This window comes from Podarcis liolepis, assembly GCF_965112155.1.
Source record: "Podarcis liolepis genome assembly, chromosome: 1".
Lineage (NCBI taxonomy): Eukaryota > Metazoa > Chordata > Lepidosauria > Squamata > Lacertidae > Podarcis > Podarcis liolepis.
Genome location: NC_139554.1, coordinates 114,176,453 through 114,195,091, shown reverse-complemented (window position 1 = coordinate 114,195,091; position 18,639 = coordinate 114,176,453). Strand labels below are relative to the sequence as shown.

At 41.8% G+C, this 18,639-nt stretch overlaps 1 protein-coding gene across 13 annotated transcripts in view; it reads left to right on the top strand.

Moving 5' to 3' along the window:
• The window catches only part of OSBPL6 (oxysterol binding protein like 6), a 99,772-nt gene that overhangs the window by 5,524 nt on the left and 75,609 nt on the right, over positions 1-18,639 (top strand). For 8 of the 13 annotated variants that reach the window (XM_083496030.1, XM_083496022.1, XM_083496031.1 and 5 more), the window contains exon 2: positions 16,160-16,201. The exons of 3 other annotated variants lie outside the window; for them this stretch is intronic. The gene's annotated coding sequence lies outside the window, so the exon portion shown is untranslated. Of the gene's footprint in view, positions 1-13,314; positions 13,375-14,214; positions 14,234-16,159; positions 16,202-18,639 lie in introns of those variants that run through there. 2 more of the 13 variants (XM_083496025.1, XM_083496026.1) reach the window with 2 other exon arrangements.

The following is an 18,639-nucleotide window of genomic DNA, read 5'->3' as shown; positions in this document are numbered from 1 at the left end:
TGTAGAAGAGACAGTTCTGAGGACGGTCCATGCCAATTTTATGTCAGAAAGGATAAGAAGTAGCTTATTTTGAACGAGTTGCCTGTTTGAGTAGAAGCTTCACCAAGCTGACAAGCACTGTGCTGTTTTCCTTCCATAGACTTTGCTGGGCTGGCTTTGGACTTGAGCCCTGCAGAAGTACGCTTAACAAGGAAGCTTGCATGAAAGTCCTTACCATGTTAAATCGAAAGCGTTTTTTGTTAAATGAATGTTAAATTGTGTACTTCCCAGCCCATACTCCTAGGCCAGGGGTGCCCAAACTTTTTTCAAAGAGGGCCAGATTTGATGAAGTAAACGTGCATGAGGGCCGACCAGAGTTGTTGAGATTTTTTTAGGATTGAAGTTGTTGATCTTTTTTTAAGGATTTGACACCAATAAATAAACTGCCACAGGTTTAGGCCCCCAAAATGGACTTTGGACATGCCTGTCCTAGGCTTTACATTGTACTGTATCTCTGTCGTCAAGATTGTTCAGTTTCCTTATAAGTTGTTCTTATGCCGTAACTAGAGACTTGTTTGTTTGCAACTTCACAAACCATAGTTTTCTGAATGGAAGAGCACGTTTGTAACTACTGAAGCCCTGCCCTGTGCATGACCAGCAGCACAAATGGAAGGTACTTTTACATCATACATAGGGTGAGATTTGAGAAGTGAGGATGGTGGTCTGCTTCTGACTGCTGCTACTATTGATAAATAGGTACTGCTCTGGTGGGAAAGTAAACAGCGTTTTCGTGTGCTCTAGCACTTATCATGGTGCCCCATGCGTCAGAAGTGGTGTAGTCCTGCTGGCCACATGACCTGGAAAAGCTGTGGACAAACGCTGGCTCCCTTGGCCTGAAAGCAGAGATGAGCAGCATCCCATGGTTGAATTCCACTGGACTTAACTGTCCAGGGGTCCTAATGAGACTTATTCTGTTACTCATTGATGCATTTAACTTCAGCTATTTGTGGGGGTTTTTACCATCTTTGTTACCTAAAAGTAAAAATTATCCATATTCGTTAGCATGTAAATCATATTTTCGAGAAGTAACCTTAATTAATACAATCAACAGCTTTATTACCTTTAAACTAGTGTATTCAGATAATCTGATTATTAACTGAACGCTACACTTGAGCATCTCCTGGTGCGGTACATTTAATCTTTTGTCTGCAAAGACAAAAAGTGTCGTCCTGCTGAGAAATAAACGTGATTGAATAATAATTGAAATGTGTACAGTTAACAGCTCTTCTGTAAGGACAGAACATCTATTGTTGAGGGCAACATTCCATCAATGTGAGATGAAAGAATGAGTTTAGTGGAGAACCACCGCCCCCCGCCCACCTTGCTTACTGTGGAGTTTTGTCTCTTTCACAGTCTCTTTGTTGGAGCACTCCTTATCTGTTCACTACCAATTTTGTGAGGGCAATTAAACAATTTCAGTGCTATTCAGAATAGCACTGAACCCAAGCAAGGTGGACGGTAACTGGCAACTAATATTACAGTGACTGAAATGACTATTTACTTGTGCTTTGGCCTGAGTTTCATTAGTTTATGAATTCCTGGTCTTTTGTATTTGCCACCAGCATGTGGCACTGAAAGTATCCTACGCTTGTAGAACCAATTTCCTTCCATTTCACAACAACTTCTTCCTCCTCCTCCTCCTCTTCTTCTTCTTCTTCAAAAAACAAAACAAAAACAAAAAAACCCCTTTCTTCAATATTAAGTAATTATTACTTAATAGAACACTCCCAGCAATTAAGTTCGGCTGAGCATTGCCATCTCTCAAGCTGGACAATAACTTTATTAGAGCCAACCACAAATGCCATAAAATAGTGGCCAAACTTTTGAGCGTTCTCATCAGGTTGGATGTTAAGAGGGGGCTGGTGAGAGTAAAAATTGGGTTGCTGTTGAAGACAAAAAAACCTGCATTTATTAATAGTTTTAATGTAGACTGTACACAATTTTATTAGGCTTTACTAGGAGCAACCAAACTGGTGACCAACCAACTAGGTGACCAAACTGTGGGAGGCAGTGGAAGACAGGAGTGCCTGGCATGCTCTGGTCCATGGGGTCACGAAGAGTCGGACATGACTAAATAACTAAACAACAACAGGTGCAACACAGGTTTGAGGCTGGGTCTAGGATTTCCCAGGACAAAGAAGCAAGAAATGACTGATCTCCCAGTCACCTGGACCTGCTTCCAGTTGTAAGCAAAGGGGAAATGTTCCTTGCAAGATAGAGGGCGAAGTAAATAATTGTGGCAAATTGTTTCCCCTCACTCCAACTTTGCTGAACATCCATTCCACTGAAGAGTTATGGAGAACTCGAAAGCTTTTTTACTTTGGCGACATTTTGTTTAGATCTAATAAAGGCATTAACTGACTCTGGAATTTGGAATTTTTCTAACGGACCGATACAGCTTCCTCTCCTTTTTGTGCGTACTTTAAGTGTATTAATTTGGTGGTGACCAGGAGTTTGGACACTCCCCCTACAATTATGGAATCCGCTGCACAAAGACACTTGTTGCATTGCAGCAGTAATAATGCAAGTTCCATTGGTTAAAAGTTAGCTACTTTGAGTGCAGGATGATTTCCAGTGACATTTCACTACACTTCAGTGGTGGCATCCAGAAAGACCTTGCGTTTGAGTTTCAGAAGATACCGTATGTTTAGTGTTTGCTAGTCGGTGTTTGTCTGCAGACAGTTTTTCCGGGTCATGTGGCCAGCATGGCGCAACGGAACACCGAAACCAGAGCAGCGTACGGAAACACAGTTTACCTTCCCGCTGGAGCGGTACCTATTTATCTACTTGCACTTTTTGGTGTGCTTTCAAACTGCTAGGTTGGCAGGAGCAGGGACCGAGCAACAGGAGCTCACCCCATCACGGGGATTCAAACCGCCGACCTTCTGATCAGCCAGCCCAAGAGGCTCAGTGGTTTAGACCACAGCGCCACCTAGACTGGTTAGGCATACCACAGATCTTCAGTCTGCTCATGCCCCGAGTTTCATCTTCAGATAAGTAGCAGATTGGGTATTGTCCACTTCTATAAATTGTTTTCAAAATGGCCACTGGAACATATATTAGGCTTGCCCATTTTCCATGCCAAAATCCTGACTTTTATGTCCGAATTCGTCATTAATTTTCTTGCCCCCATGTTGCTTTGTAGAAGTAGGAGTTTGGTCTAATTAGAAGGACCACCCTTCACAGACTACGTTACTGTAAAACACAACAGTGTAAACAAACTGAGAAAACAGAACACATCTTGTTATTAGGTGCCATAGTAGGTGGAGTGTTTTAAAACAGAGCCAGTATTTCCCAAGTAGTTATTTTAAGGTGGGAATTGTGGTGATGGTATGTGTGTGTCCTCAGCTGGGAGTTGAATTTGAGCATATACCTGCATCCTTCCTTATTCCTACTGTTTTTTGGGTCCAGGCAGAGCCTTTACCCCATGCAGGGCTACATCTTCCTTGATGTCTTCCCCCCAAGTAGTTTTTCATTTCCTTCTCGCTTGTGTATACCCAGACTAATATCCAGTGCTTTCCCCCTAGCACAATATATTGAGCAGAGCCTTGGTTCATGTTACTGATAGCACTAGTTTATTACACAGATCCAGATTTACAGAAGCCGTCCTGGTTTCTGGTTGATCCCGGAATGTTCCACTTTTCCTCAGGACGTTCCTATTTTCATCAAAGAAATGTTGGAGAGTATGGAATTATGCAACCCTTGAGCCAAGGAGATAAGTAACTCTATAGCCTTTAGAAGACATCTGAAGGCAGCCTTGTATAGGGAGGGTTTTTAATGTTTAATGTTTTGTTGTGTTTTTATATGTGTTGGAAGCAGCCCAGAGTGGCTGGAGAAACCCAGTCAGATGGGTGGGGTAGAAGAAGAGGAGGAGGAGGGATGCCCCTGTTTTCATTGGTGACATTTTGGAGGGTATTCCCCTTTGGCAGGAGTGGCTAACCCATGGGCTGTGTCTCCACTCCCAGAAGCCTTTCAATGCCTCCCAGAGACTCTCTAAATTTTGGCAGCTGTGGCAGAAGCTTTGCCATTCCTTGCTTGAGCCTTTGTGTTTTCTGGGTGTGCTTGTCTCCCTTAAGTGTCACTGAAAGCAGCAGCTCTTGCTTCTTTATTGAAAACTGATGACAGCTTCCTTGTTAAGCGCACTTCCGCAATCCCCCTGTCTGACACTTCCGGCCAGCGAGATATAACCTCTCACTATTGTTCTTCAGAGCAGTTGATCAGAAGAGATCATATCCCTTCGTTAGCTGAAGAGAGGTTGTGAGTGGCAATAAGAAAGGGAAGGAAATTTGTGCACCTTGGGCATAAATTTATGGATGGGGCCAGACCAAAATATCCAGAGGGCACCAGGTTGAAGAAGGCTCTCACAGAGACAGGGCCAACACTCTAGGTGCTGCATGGGTATGGGAGTTTAAGCAATTTCTGGATAAAGTAGGTTCTTGGATGGGATTCCAAACAGTAGCAGTATTTACCTGACTCCCCAACAGTTGTGTTACTCACGCTAAGGGGAGGCAGTGGCGTGGTTAGCACAGTGCCTATTCACCAGTAGAGCCAATCTGGCACTCCTGGCAGTGCATTCCCCATTCCCGCTTTCCTTTAATAAAATAGTGGCTAAATACAATCGTTTAAATTTCAGTGAAAAGGAAATATATGATTCATTTTGAAATACTAGCTAGAAAGGTCATGGTTTTACCTATTTTTTCCTTTTTTTCTTTTTACAATGGGATTCAGAAATAATTTTCCTCCGAGGCCTCCTATTTTTTCAGTATTACGTTTTTATCTAACAGGTGACTGCTATTCAAGTGAAACGGTTATAAATGGCTTCATAATATGGTGCTTTTCTTTTTTCACCCATGCCTAAAGCAGATACTGGTGTTTGATTACTGACTCTGTCACACTCTCCCAACTACAGATTAGGTAACAGATGGCTCAAAGTGAAGCCGTCATGTAGTTTCTCTCTAAAGATTTTGCTTGTCTAAAGTGGCATGTTTGTAAGTTAGATCTGCAGCAAAAAGTGAAGTGAATTACAACTGTGCTTCCAATTTTTGTCCTATCGGTCGCTACTGGTAATGAACTAACATTTTATCATGAATATTTTTAGTTCTTTCTCGCATGCAATAAATTCCTGACAGGCGCTTGCTATGCAGATAATGCTGTCAGATAATGCCAGGAAATCCCCCAGGAAGCATTGTAACTTCAAATTAAATTGCAGAATAGTAGAAGGACTTGATAGCTTCAAAAGACAGATGACTTCTACCTCTGGGTAGATACAGTTATATAGTGACTGTCAGTTGCTCATTCCTGTTTGTGAGGCTAGTTCTGCTGTATTCTGTTTCCTAGTTGACAGTTTTGCGAATCTCAGCGGTAGCCTTCGTAATTGATGCATGCACAAATTTGCAACGCGTAGCGCTGGCTTTTTCCAATTAATCAGAGCAGTCAGAAAACGGGACCCCCGTTTCCCCTCCTGCATTCTGTTTTCTCTTCCCTATGATTGTGGCTCCCAGTGTTCCAAGTCCCATTTCTCATTTCCTACAATATGACGACAATAAAGTGAAAACAATAATTCTCATTGTTATTTAGAGAGAGAAAACCAATTTTGCAGCCGAAATAATGTGAATTAAGGTATGCAAAATGGTCTTAATGCGCACCAATATTTTACCATAAAAGAACTGGGCTGAGTTTGGAATGAAACATTGGATAACTTTTTCTTTGGCATACCAGAGGAAGCTTTCACAGCAGGAGGAGTTGGCCAGGGAAGCCCCCTCTGCCCCCTGATTGTTTGGAACACTGGGGGCACCCCCCATTTTTAGGAGAGGGAGAATGGTGCCTACGAGATGGCACCCCTAACTCGGTAGCATATGTTCCTGAAACAATTCTTGTTCTTTGGCACATATTGACTCAAGGCTGGGATCTATACAATCTTAAGTTTGTTGTACCTTTTGAATGGGACGCGGGTGGCGCTGTGGGTTAAACCACACAGCCTAGGGCTTGCCGATCAGAAGGTTGGCGGTTCAAATCCCAAGGACGGGGTGAGCTCCTGTTGCTCGGTCCCTGCCCCTGCCAACCTAGCAGTTCGAAAGCACATCAAAGTGCAAGTAGATAAATAGGTACCACTCCAGCGGGAAGGTAAATGGCGTTTCTGTGCACTGCTCTGGTTCGCCAGAAGCGGTTTAATCATGCTGGCCACAGGACCCGGAAGCTGTACGCCGGCTCCCTCGGCCAATAAAGCGAGATGAGCGTCGCAACCCCAAAGTCGGCCATTACTGGACCTAATGGCCAGGGGTCCCTTTACCTTACCTTTTGACTAAAGAAGCCTTGAAGATAAGAAATTCCCAGAAGTAAAAACGTGAGTTATTTTTTTAAGTTGAAAACGAAAAGAAAAGAGCTCACTCTATATGCTAGCTAGAACAACAAATCTACTTGAAAAGAATATTTATAAAACTTAATTTTGTTAGTTAAAAAAACACACACAACAATATCTGGCAGACCAAAATTATAGCCCTTTCTGACAAAGGAAAGAATCTGTAGTCATGAAAATTTTATTTCTTCTGCCATAAAGAGTAATATAGCACAGTACTATACAGTGTCTACTCTTGAGTAAGTCTAATTGTGCTGATAGGCCTTAGTCCCAGGGAAGTGGGCATAGGATTGCAGGCACAATCTAAATTACTTCTATCAAGATATCAATTTCCTCAGTAATTGGTAGATTTCTGTAACCAGTGGTCCCTTATAAGCACGTCTCATAAATAGGGACTAAATTCTGTGATAAATCGAGGAAGTGTGAGGAAAAAAACGATGTTGCCATTGTAGCCATAGAGTATATTCAGGGGGGAAAACAGATTATTTTCCAGGTTAGTAACTCATTTGTAAGATATGATGAAATGTTCTCTCTTTATTGCACCCTTACAAAATGGGCTTTATTATTTCAGACCATTATGCCTGTGTTGTGAGAATTGGGATGTTCATTGCACTGTGAAATGGAAGAATATGACTGATCTTTCTCAATGCATAAAGGTTGAAGGACAAAAGCATTTTCTTGAAATCCAGCTATTTTTGAAAGCATCCTTTTGACCCTGAAAATAGAACAGTAGAATGATTGAATGCATCCTGAATTGAGCAGAGAATGATGTGCGGTAGTCATTACTAGGGTAGAACTGTCTTGCCAATACTGGCATATCAGGTGGTTGCTAACATTCCTCTTACTTGAGAACAAGCCTTATATTGACCTCAGTGGCACTTGCTTCTGAGTAAACCTGTGTAGGATTGCACTGTCAGGAAAGGGTTGGGACTGAATCTCTTGAAACCTTCTACAAGCTAGCTGCAACTTCAAATGCTAAAAAATAATTGCTCGCTGAGGACTGGCACACATCAGTCCCATATTTTGGAGATGTGGCCTTTTTGTATGTTTTTGTTGTTGTTTTTTTTGCTTTGCTGTGTTATTATGAATTTGTTACTGTGCTAGTGTTTTGCTATGTTATGAAATGGTTTTTGTAGCGTTCGTTTCAAATGCACTCTGCTACTTTGCTGTAAGCTGCTTTGAGCATGATTTTGCATGTGGAAAAGAGGCATACAAATAAAAATGAATGTATGGGGGCCGGAAATGTATGATAGTGACAAGTTAGGTAAAGGTAAAGGGAGGATTGTGACCATCCAGTTCCCACAGTAGCTCCTTCTTCCACCAGATGTTGCCCTGTGGGCTTCCGCAGAACCATCTTGCCCTGAGCAATGGGGAGAAGAAGCAGTAGCAGATTTTGTACAAACAAGTTGCCTTGTTGTAAAAATCCCATGTACCGTATTTTTCCGTATATAAGACTATATTTCCCCCCTATTTTTTCAAGTTTAAAATTGGGGGTCGTCTTATACATGGATAGTGCATATGGGGGATTTCTTTATTTGGAGTCCTCAAAAATTGGGTGCGTGTTCTACACGGGGGCGTGTTCTACATGGAAAAATACGGTAAAACGCTTTTTGAAGATCACCTGTAAAGCAGTGTATAAATTACACTTAAGCAAGCAAACAAAATGCCTTTCCTTAATGCAACTCTTTGCCACTGCATCATATTCATGGCATACGATTGCCTCCTGTTAAATCAATAGCCTAGGTTTCCTTTCCTTTATTTCCTCTAGCTGTTGATTACTCAGCTTATATTAAAAATATTTTCTCTTTCTCCAACCAAGCACGATTTGTGAAATCCTCTTTACTGCAGACTGAAGCAAAACAACCTCTTCGTACGTGTGCATTAAAAATACTTAATTGGGGTGTCCTTTAAATTATTATTCGATTTAATTAATCAAGGCATTGTGCATAATTTCCCCTTCCCTTGGTTTTTTTCTCAAAGCAAACCTGTGAGCAAGGCTGGGGTTAAGAGAATGTAATCACCCTACAGTCACGCTGTGAACTTCATGGTATAGGGAGGTTTGAACCAGATCTTTCTCAGTCAGTTCAGCACTATTCATTATGACACACTGTCTCTTAGAAATTGTTCTCTTCCTTGAAATTAAGAGCCTGATATCTCACTAACATAAGAAAATCTATTCTTTGAGGGATAGCAGGTTAGGACACAGGGCCTGCAGACCAAGAAGTCTTCATTGAACCCTGGGTTCACATTCATCATCTCACAACCACCACACTTGACTGTTGTGCAGATAAAAGAGGATTTCTTTGGAAGAAGAGTAGGATGAAATTATGGTAGATTCTTCTCCAGAAAAACATTTGCTGCAATAAAATTCATTGGTCTTTAAAGACTCCACAAGATTCTTCGTTGTTTAAAATTACTAGAGGGACTCTTCACCTTGGGAAATAACTTGGTTTTGCTTTCCACACTTTTTGAGTTCTGTTTGTTCGGAGAGGACTCTGACCTGAATATAAAGCCCTGGTCTGAAGAAAAGGCATCTGTTCAATAATCTTGACGTTTCCCCAGTGTTGTTAGGTGATTCAGTGTCCAGTTGGCACATCTACTGAACCAATGGTGCCTGATAAATATGATCATGAGCATACATTCCATGCCCTTTGTATTCTCTTTTCCTTTACTTGTTTGAAAATAATTACAGGAGCTCAGCTGGTAGAGCATGGGACTATTAATCACAGCGTTGTGAATTCGAGCCCACATTGGGCAGAAGATTCTAGCATTGCGCAGGGAGATGGACTACTACATAACCCTCGTGGTCCTTCCCAATGCTACATTCTATGACTCTAGGAGTACAACATGTGAAAAGCCTTTCTTCCCCCTTCATGGCTCATTCTAAGAGTTCCTCAGGTAAAGGTAAAGGGACCCCTGACCATTAGGTCCACTCGTGGCCGACTCTGGGGTTGCGGTGCTCATCTCGCTTTATTGGCTGAGGGAGCCGGCGTACAGCTTCCGGGTCATGTGGCCAGCATGACTAAGCCGCTTCTGGCGAACCAGAGCAGCGCACGGAAACGCCATTTACCTTCCCGCCGGAGCGGTACCTATTTATCTAATTGCACTTTGATGTGCTTTCGAACTGCTAGGTTGGCAGGAGCACGGACCAAGCAACAGGAGCTCACCCCGTCACGGGGATTCGAACCGCTGACCTTCTGATCGGCAAGTCCTAGGCTTTGTGGTTTAACCCACAGCGCCACCCGTGTCCCTAAGAGTTCCTAAAGTAGGAGGCAAAATACTTGTTGACTGTGTGTAACAGAACCATGGTAATATCTCCAACCACTGTAAATCCTCTGGAGGTAAATTTACCAGCTGAACCAGTTGGGAGTGCAGCATTTCAGAGGGTTTAGTACAAAAGCTGCTTGTATCAATGTGGGTTAGAATAGTCGCTTCCTATTTGGCTGTGTCACAGCTGTTAGTGGTGAGGCAGAATGGAGAAAACCCCTTATCCAGTATCCTAAGAGCAATGCCAGAGCCTGTGTAGTCTCGCTCTACTGCACTTCGATATCCTCTGAGGGGAATTTAAAAGTTGCCAGTAGTAAGTGGATCAGAGCTGAAGGGCTCTGTCTCATTTGCCAAGTGTAGCAACACCATGCTCTTGTTTGCTAAATCTTGATGTTCCCCATTGTAAATCACCCCTGTTTTGTATCACTGCAGCAAAGATGCGTTGTTGAGATCAGCATGCATCTGTACGTTACTTTGGGGCTCTATTTCAAATGATAAAATCAGCTGCAAGAAAATCCACGCACTGCTTATTTGAAGATTTTGTCCAGCTCAAAAGCCTAATAAAGTCTCTTACTAATTAAAACAAAAACCGCAACCACAGCAGAAAGATTGTAGAACCGATTGTAGGAACAGAATTATGCTGGACCATCACAGTTTTAGAAAATCTTACTAGACTTTTTTGGCTACAAAATTCTTCTTTCCGCCTATTGTCGGCCTCATCGGTTTTTGAAGTCTCATCCGTCTCCTCAGATAGTTAATTGTACTTGCCAGAAAACTAGCATTGCCAGTGAGTGATTGAGAATAGATTGTTAATGGAGATATCCGTCTGCACTCTACTTAAAAGATGAGGGATTTGGCAAGATCTGAAACTGCAGTTTCAGTGATCAGCTTAGGCAGTAACAACTGCATTGTAAGCAGTTTTCCCAATATTGTCCTAATTGTAGCGCATAAGGATTTCTGGACAATGAGAGAAATGTTAGCGGAACTCTGTGCTCTTGATCACTTGGCTTGCTGCAGCGATAACCTGTGCTCAAGCGTCACAATTCAAGGGTGACCTTCACAGAGCCTGGGAAGGAAATCTTGTTTGCCCAGTGTCCCAGGATAATTAGGAATGGTTGCTGGAGCAACATAGCATCCTCAGAAAATACCAAAGGGGCAACCAAGATGCCAGTTGGAGGATGGCAGCTAAATTGGCAAACAGCTTCAGGAATCAAATACTTTTTACCAGTTACAGTCTCTTCCTCCTTCCCCCTGGCTGCTGAATTAAGAAATAGAAACAGCAAACAAAGGGGAGGAGGAAGTACAAGTCTACTTGCAAGTAAATCTTAATAATTTCACCATAGCGTAAGTGTGCATAGGGGTTCCAACTAAAAACCTGAAGCATGTTTAATAACAAATCACGTGGGAGAGACACAGGCTGGGAAGTAGTTTGCAACTCTGATAGTTGCTTCAGACAGCTATCAAATATAATTTGATATATTTTTGGGCTTGGATCCAAAATGGGGCTTGCTGATCCAGTTATCAGCAGCTGATTTTGGTTGCTTGATGACTGTGGTGTGCAAAACAAGGTCCATGCCTTATTACAAACACAAATTATAATCATAATTATTATTAAGACAAATTCAGTTGTACTCGGTTGTTGATAAATTTATGAAGTTTGGTGCGGGAAGAAGACAAAGAAGAAGAGGAGTTTGGATTTGGTATCCCGCTTTATCACTACCCTAAGGAGTCTCAAAGTGGCTAACAATCTTCTTTTCTCTTTCTCTCCCACAACAAATACTCTGTGAGGTGAGTGGGGCTGAGAGACTTCAGAGAAGTGTGACTAGCCCAAGGTCACCCAGCAGCTGCATATGGAGGAGCGGGGATGCGAACCCGGTTCACCAGATTACGAGTCCACCGCTCTTAACCACTACACCACACTGGCTCTCTCCAGAAAATGGTGTGAGGATTTGTAATGTCTTTCTTTTTGCAAGACATGTGAGTCCCAGGAGAATATTGCTTCCCATGATACAATCCAGCCATCAGCACTTACTCTTCTTCTTCACTTCTTCAGGTGTGACTGCAGTCAAAGGAGATAGAGAAGAAGAGCCACTGTAGTGTTGCAAGGGTGATTTATGATGAATCAGTTGATGAGATGGTTCTTACCTCCCAGTGTATATAAAAGCAAGCTCCTGTTTTAGGGCTTCTCCACACTGGAGAGATTACAGTGTGTTTGCAGCTGTTTGCATTCCCATTTCATTTGTATCATCCACATGACGTTACCCTCAAACAAGGCCAGTTTTAATGCTTTCGTCCTGTACATTCAGATATGGAGATAATCCAAACTGCTCCACTCAGCATCACAGATAATTTATTTCAGTGCTTTTGGGTGGGTGGATCAATTGTCACTTTTTTGCTGCTCCCCTTTCCATGTCCACTACTTCCTCAATGCTTTCCTTTATTTCCTTTATCTAGCTGCTGTGCTTGCAACCATTTTTTGGTATGCTCCTGAGCGGAAGAGAGGGAGAATTGTTTCCATCCCTCATATTTGTACAAAAACCAAAAAATTGCAAAAGCGTGTGCTGAGAATTTACAGTGGCCTGATGGTGTGCTTTTGTGTACTCCCTGGGTGGGGATTTAAAAAAAACCAAAAGAACTAAGTGGCCATGTTGCTTAATTGGCATAATGAAATCAACACATTAGAAGGCGAAGAGAAACAAAAAAGGGAACATTTACTAGTATGAATAGGGACGTGGGTGGCACTGTGGTCTAAAGCACTGAGCCTCTTGGGCTTGCCGATCGGAAGGTTGGCAGTTCGAATCTGTGCAACGGTGTGAGCTCCCGTTGCTCTGTCCCAGCTTCTGCAAACCTTGCAGTTCGAAAAGCATACTAGTGCAAGTGGAGAAATAGGTACCGCTGCGGCAGGAAGGTAAATGGCATTTCCGTGTGCTCTGGGACCCGTCACGGTGTCTTGTTGTGTCAGAAGCAGTTTAGTCATGACCCAGAAAGCTGTCTGTGGACAAATGGCGGCTCCCTCAATCTGAAAAGTGAGATGAGCACTGCACCCCATAGTTGAATTCAACTGGACTTAACTGTGCAGGGGTCCTTCACCTTTTTACCTTACTAGTATTAATGGAAAAGACTGAAGTCGCTTCTTATGTACAAATTCAAATACATGCAAGTGTAGACTAATCTGGTCTAATTCAAAAGGGGGGAAACTGGATTAACAACTAAATAATGCTCGGATTTGAACAAGCCCTTCCAATTTCCCTCCCTCGCTGCCTTTATTTGAGTCAGGACTTGGCTCTGTAATTTATAGTGTCTATTATACTGACAGGAGTCTTTCCTGGTAATCTTTAATGACAAGTTCACATACACTATGGTTAAATTATACAGTACACATGTGTACTGTAAATAACAACTGCTTCTCATTCATTCTGTCAAGGCAACAAATGATGGCATCTCTGAAACCTTAAGCATCTTTGCATTTAGTATATTTAGGCATGTTGTATGGTAAATAGAGAACAAATACTCTTTTTCATAGGCTCATAATAATTATATTTCCTCATGATGTCATCCTTTTACTGTGGTGCCAGTCATGTTGCCAGATGATTTCCCAAGATAAGTCGTTGATTTTGTATGATCTATAAAACTGCACTCATCTTTTTTTATACGCATCACCAATTCTCACTGGGTTAAGAAGATCAGCCCTCCCTGAAGCTATTTTTCCTGAGGTAAAAAGTTTTCTGTTTGCCTTGAATGCTGAGCAGATGCTGCTGCAGGCTTTTGAAAAACATGAGTTCTTACTTTATATTCATTTTTCCTTACAAGATCCAGTGAGTGGCAAAAAAATAAATAAAAATATTTGTGTATATAATATAGCAAATCAGCATGGTGGACAATGATCTGTATAGCCAGAGAGTCTGAAATAGGGCCATGCTTTTGGAAACAAAGAGGTTGAAATTCTGTGCACATTTAATTGTGGGGCTTATGACTAAAGCTCATACCCAGTCAATAAGCTTCTTCAGTCCCTGTTAATTTGTGTTCAGCCTTTACCAATTATTTTGGAAATTAATGGAGGGTCCTACAGAGATCTCTAAAGTTGACTTATTAAACATAATTATCTAGCAGTTTGTAGGGATCTTTTGGGCTTGAACCCCTGAGATTAAGAGTCTCATGCTCTGCCACCAGGTTTTTTTAAAAAAATAAATAAATAAATAGAAATCATGAGGAGAGGAGAAGAAGAAGTCCTCTTTAATTTTGCAGAAGTCGCAACTTTTGCCTAAAACTTGCACATGCTCAACCCTACATGGTGTGGTTGAGGCAGTTATTGCCCATGGTGGAGAATTTTTTGTCCCTATATGAGGCAGAGTCAAAGCCCCATGGTAGAGCGCACACCTTGTAAGCAGAAGATGAGATGAGAAAGGTGAGAAGATGAGAAAGTGGCAGAGAGCCTGGTGGAAAAGCCAGTCAGAGCTGATAATAAGAGGCTAGATGGATCTGACTTGGTTTAAGACATTTTCCTGCGGTTTCTTCTAGCGCCTTACCTAGCTGTGTTTGCAGAGTGCGCAAACAAAGCATGCAAAACTCCTGGTAAGTGTGTACCATTGCATCTCTAGGGGGGACCTGGATGTTTCATATTGGTATATTACAAACTAAAATGTAAAACAGTGCTCTTATTTCAAGAGCTATTCCTTGTGCCGGTCTTTGTTTCCTTTGGATCTCATTCATGAAACTCTACATTCATGAAAGTCTACAGGGACCCCTGAGATTGTAAATAGCAGTGAAGGTAGCAACAACACAGAGTTCGTGTCTAGTTTAACGATTTTTGACGTGTCGTATTTTCTGTCCACTTTCTGAGTGAAGTGTTAAAACATCCAGGGTTGACTTACTTTCATATCATTACTTGATGGCTGCTTGACATTTATTCTGTTGTGCTCACCCTTAATGTGACTTAGTGAATTCTACCTCTTTTACATTTGATGTAGATAACTCATTTTAGAATAGTACTAGAAGGAGATACAAATAATTATAATCCTCTTTTGAAATGGAGAAAACGACCATTTTAGAGATTATTATTTTTTCTTCTCTACTTACTTCTCTACTCATCCAGTCCAGCTACTACTACCTACTTAATTGTCTTTTGATTTTGGTGATCCGTGTTCAGATCTATTTTCTAAGAGTGTGTTAGAAAATCACGGCGTTATTTTTGGTATTGTATTATGGTCGTTATTATTAGACTGCAAAATTTTTTTAAAAAATTCTGCAGAGCACTTTACTTGCCTTTTCCTATTACTGTAATGGAAAACGGGCTTCGTGAGCCAGGATTCTGACCATGTTTTTTAGGCACTTAGTCATCATTCTGTATGCAAAGCAAGTGCATTGGTGAGTCACTGTCTTCCTGAGGTATAGTAAAAAAAGAAAGAAAGAAAGAAAGAAAGAACAGCAGAGAAGTGATCTAGCATCTTACACAAATACTGTCTTGTTCTGAGTCACTTCTGCTTACATCATTGACAAAAATAACTTTGTGCAGCTCTAAAATCTTATTAGCTCTCTCACAAAGTGCTCCATTAATAAATTCCACTTCCAGTGTTTCGTTACTGGTAATGATTCAGGATGCAGCCTTACCCATCGTTTTATGGCTTGTTAGTAGTAAAACTTGTGCCTTGGCACCTACTGGATTCTGCTGTATTTGTGGTACAGCATAATAGCAGTGCGCTACAAGTCATTGTTCAACATGCGAAATGGGCGCACACTGATGCTGTAGTTGTGCAAGAAGTGACAGCTATATTTGACCCTGTAGTAAAGGTTGTGCCAGTTTGCGTAGCTGTCAAGCCTGATCTGTGCTCTGAGACGGACCACGACTAGGGATTAATTTCTGGACCAGAAAGGCAAAAATCCAAAGAGCCAAAAGCAAGACAAGGTCAAAAGTAGATAGGTAAGGTAGAGTGGAACATTTTCCCAGGGCATTATTCAGCCACCCACCCTGCTTAAGTTCATTGGTAACAATGAACTGGTGCAAATTGCAAATGCAACATTGGGCAAACTTGGCAGTTCCAAGGTTTTTAGCTTGGTTTACTGAAATACAAGTAAAGTGAATATTCTAAATTAGTTAATTCTGTGGTGCCACCAGAAAGTCTTTTGATGCCTGCTTCCAGATCAAGCAGACAGGGACATCAAGGTAAGGGAGTCTGTGCCTGCTTGGTGAGTTGGGCAGACTGGGGAATTGACTTGGATGTAAGACCTTTGCGGTAATGACTTTATGAAGCCTGGTGTGTTCTAGGTGTTGTGTAAGAGGCAAATGGTGGGAGACCAGTTGCTATACGCTCTAGTTGAAAACCCTTCCTCCCATGCCTTACACCAGCTTGCCTTCCAGTTGCCTTTTGTCCTGTAACTAATGAGTCATCCTCCAAACAAAAATAACTCAAATGAAATGTTTATTAAACACTAAATTCAAACTAATACAGCTTTAAAGTGGCTAATATTTCATTTCTTGCTTCTTCTTCTTTTTTGCTTTAGGTCTGAATGATTCTTCAGGAAACCTGAAGTAAACCATGACAGGTAGAACAAACTTGTTATGAATGTCACATTTTCGCTGCTTGGAAATCAAACGTTATATGGCATTAAGAAATCTTCAGCAGAGGAGTGTGGTTCTGATCATGGCATAAGTGTGCACGGTAATGTGTGCAAGCCAAGGCTAAGGTTGTGTTGTGACACAGAGAGAAATGCCCGATTCTCCCCATAATTTGTAAAGACCCGGTGGCTAATTTTGACCTCCAGATGTTTAACTCCAGCTTCCATCAGCCCCAGTCAGCATGGTCTTCGTTCAGGCTTACTGGCAGCTGGAGTCAAGCAACATCTGGAGGGCCACAGATTAGCCACCCTTGGTTTCAAGCAGGGTTTCCCAAACTTAGGTCTCCAGCTGTTTTTGGACTACAGTACCCATCATCCCTGACCACTGGTCCTGCTAGCTAGGGATGATGGGAATTGTAGTCCAAAAAAACAGCTGGAGACCCAAGTTTGGAAAACCTTGGTTTAGAGCAAGCGGCAAGTGCATCAGATAGCTCATGTCCAAATGTGCAAAAGGTAGAGGCAAATCTTCTTTGTGCGTGGGTGTGCATTGTTGACGATCTAGCAAGGGAATCCACATGCATAAGCAGGTTTTGCACAAACACCTATGCTAGATGCAGGCATGTCTCTATAGCACTTGTAGCTGATACTTTAGTGAAAGCATACCGATATTTTACCAGTACAGTGGTACCTTGGTTTAAGAACAGCTTAGTTTATGAACAACTTGGATTAAGAACATTGCAAACCCAGAAGTAGGTGTTTTGGTTTGTGAACTTTGCCTTGGGATAAGAACGTGTTCCGCTTCCTGTTGAGTGTGTTCCATTTGTAAATTGAGTCCCCCTGCTGCTATGGGAAAGCACACCTTGGTTTAAGAACACTTTGGTTTAAGAACGGACTTCCAGAACGGATTAGGTTCGTAAACCGAGGTATCACTGTAATATGGTACATGAAAATATTTTGTTAATTTCATCATACATTTAGCCCGAACTAATGCCAAGCAGCACATTCTATCAGCCTAGCTATGTAAGGCAAAGTAAGATTATTGATTTGGTGAGATTTAAGCGGACGGAAGACATAAACTCAGAGACATTTGTATGTTTGCAGGGCTTATATTGATCTTATCCTTTAGCTGCCACAAGAGTAAAGGAAACAAAGACCCTTATTGCTTATTCTCTGCTTATGCAATGTGTGCATGCATTTTTTATTGTAGAAAGGTCTGCTTAGTCTATATGTATTTTCACAGCGTGCACGATATCACTAAATTCAACACCCTCAAATCTCAGCCTATCTGACTTGTAGTAATTTTGTCACAATGTCTCTTTATCATTATCTTCAAGGGCAATTCCAATTAATTAAGGGTGGAACAGTAGCCTGGGTCCTTTAAAAAGAACAAAAGCAAGGCCAGAGTGTGCATCAATTTGCATTCATGAATAAGTCAATTTAATTAGGATAGCTACTGCCTTCTCAGAATTTTATAGTAATGGAAACTGCTGCATGCATACTGCTTAGGCGCCAGCATTTCCTTGATGCTCAGTATGGTATTTTCTTAACACCTCCAGATAGTGTTAAAGCACTGTGAATACATGTGTGTATATCCAATAGGGTTTCTTTGGTTGAGGTTTGGGAGAGAGTGGGAAACAGTTGACATGCCGTTAAAGAGCTTACATTAGCAAAGGGAAGTTGAAGAAGTGTGTCTTGAAGATTAAATGGAATGTAGTCTGTGCTCAAAGCCCCAATCTTTGTTTTGAAAGCTCAGTAATGATGGGTGCCATCCACTTTTATCAATGAACCACTTCTGTAGTACTCGTATTTTAATGTTCTTGTCGTGGTTTCATTATCTCTCCTAGAAAATGCAAAATGTTTTCCTAGCACTGTGCAATTCTAGCTTGTCTCTAGCATGTGCATTTAATTCTGTGGGAGTCTCTCTCTGTTCACTTCCCAATAACTGACTAGTTACATCAAGACAGGGAACTTCCTATACGCTATGCAGAAGTGGGTCTTTTAGTGGGGTGGGGCCACAGTTCTAGTTTCCTGGAAGCAGCCTTGCTGATGCCTTACTGAGAAAGAAAGAGGTGGAGGTGGAGGTGAGATTATGGCTGATGCAAGCACACTGGGGGAGTCAATCCATTACTCCATCAGTTGATCTCCACAGCCCTGACCTTTCTGCCACCACATCCCTTCCCCTTCTCCTCCCGGTAATCAGTAGCAATGCTGATGCTCGGAAGCTATCCTTGCAGCTCATCCCATAGGCCGAGCTCCTTCAGGTTCAGTTTATGTAGATTAGTCCTATCGCACAATGCGCTTTACATAACTTCTAACAGCAGCACTGAAGAGATTCCTTTCCCATTATCCTTCTAAAGCATGATACCCATGCTGATTCTAATTCATGTTAATGCTTGTGAACAGAGAACCAATGGAAGGTTAGATAC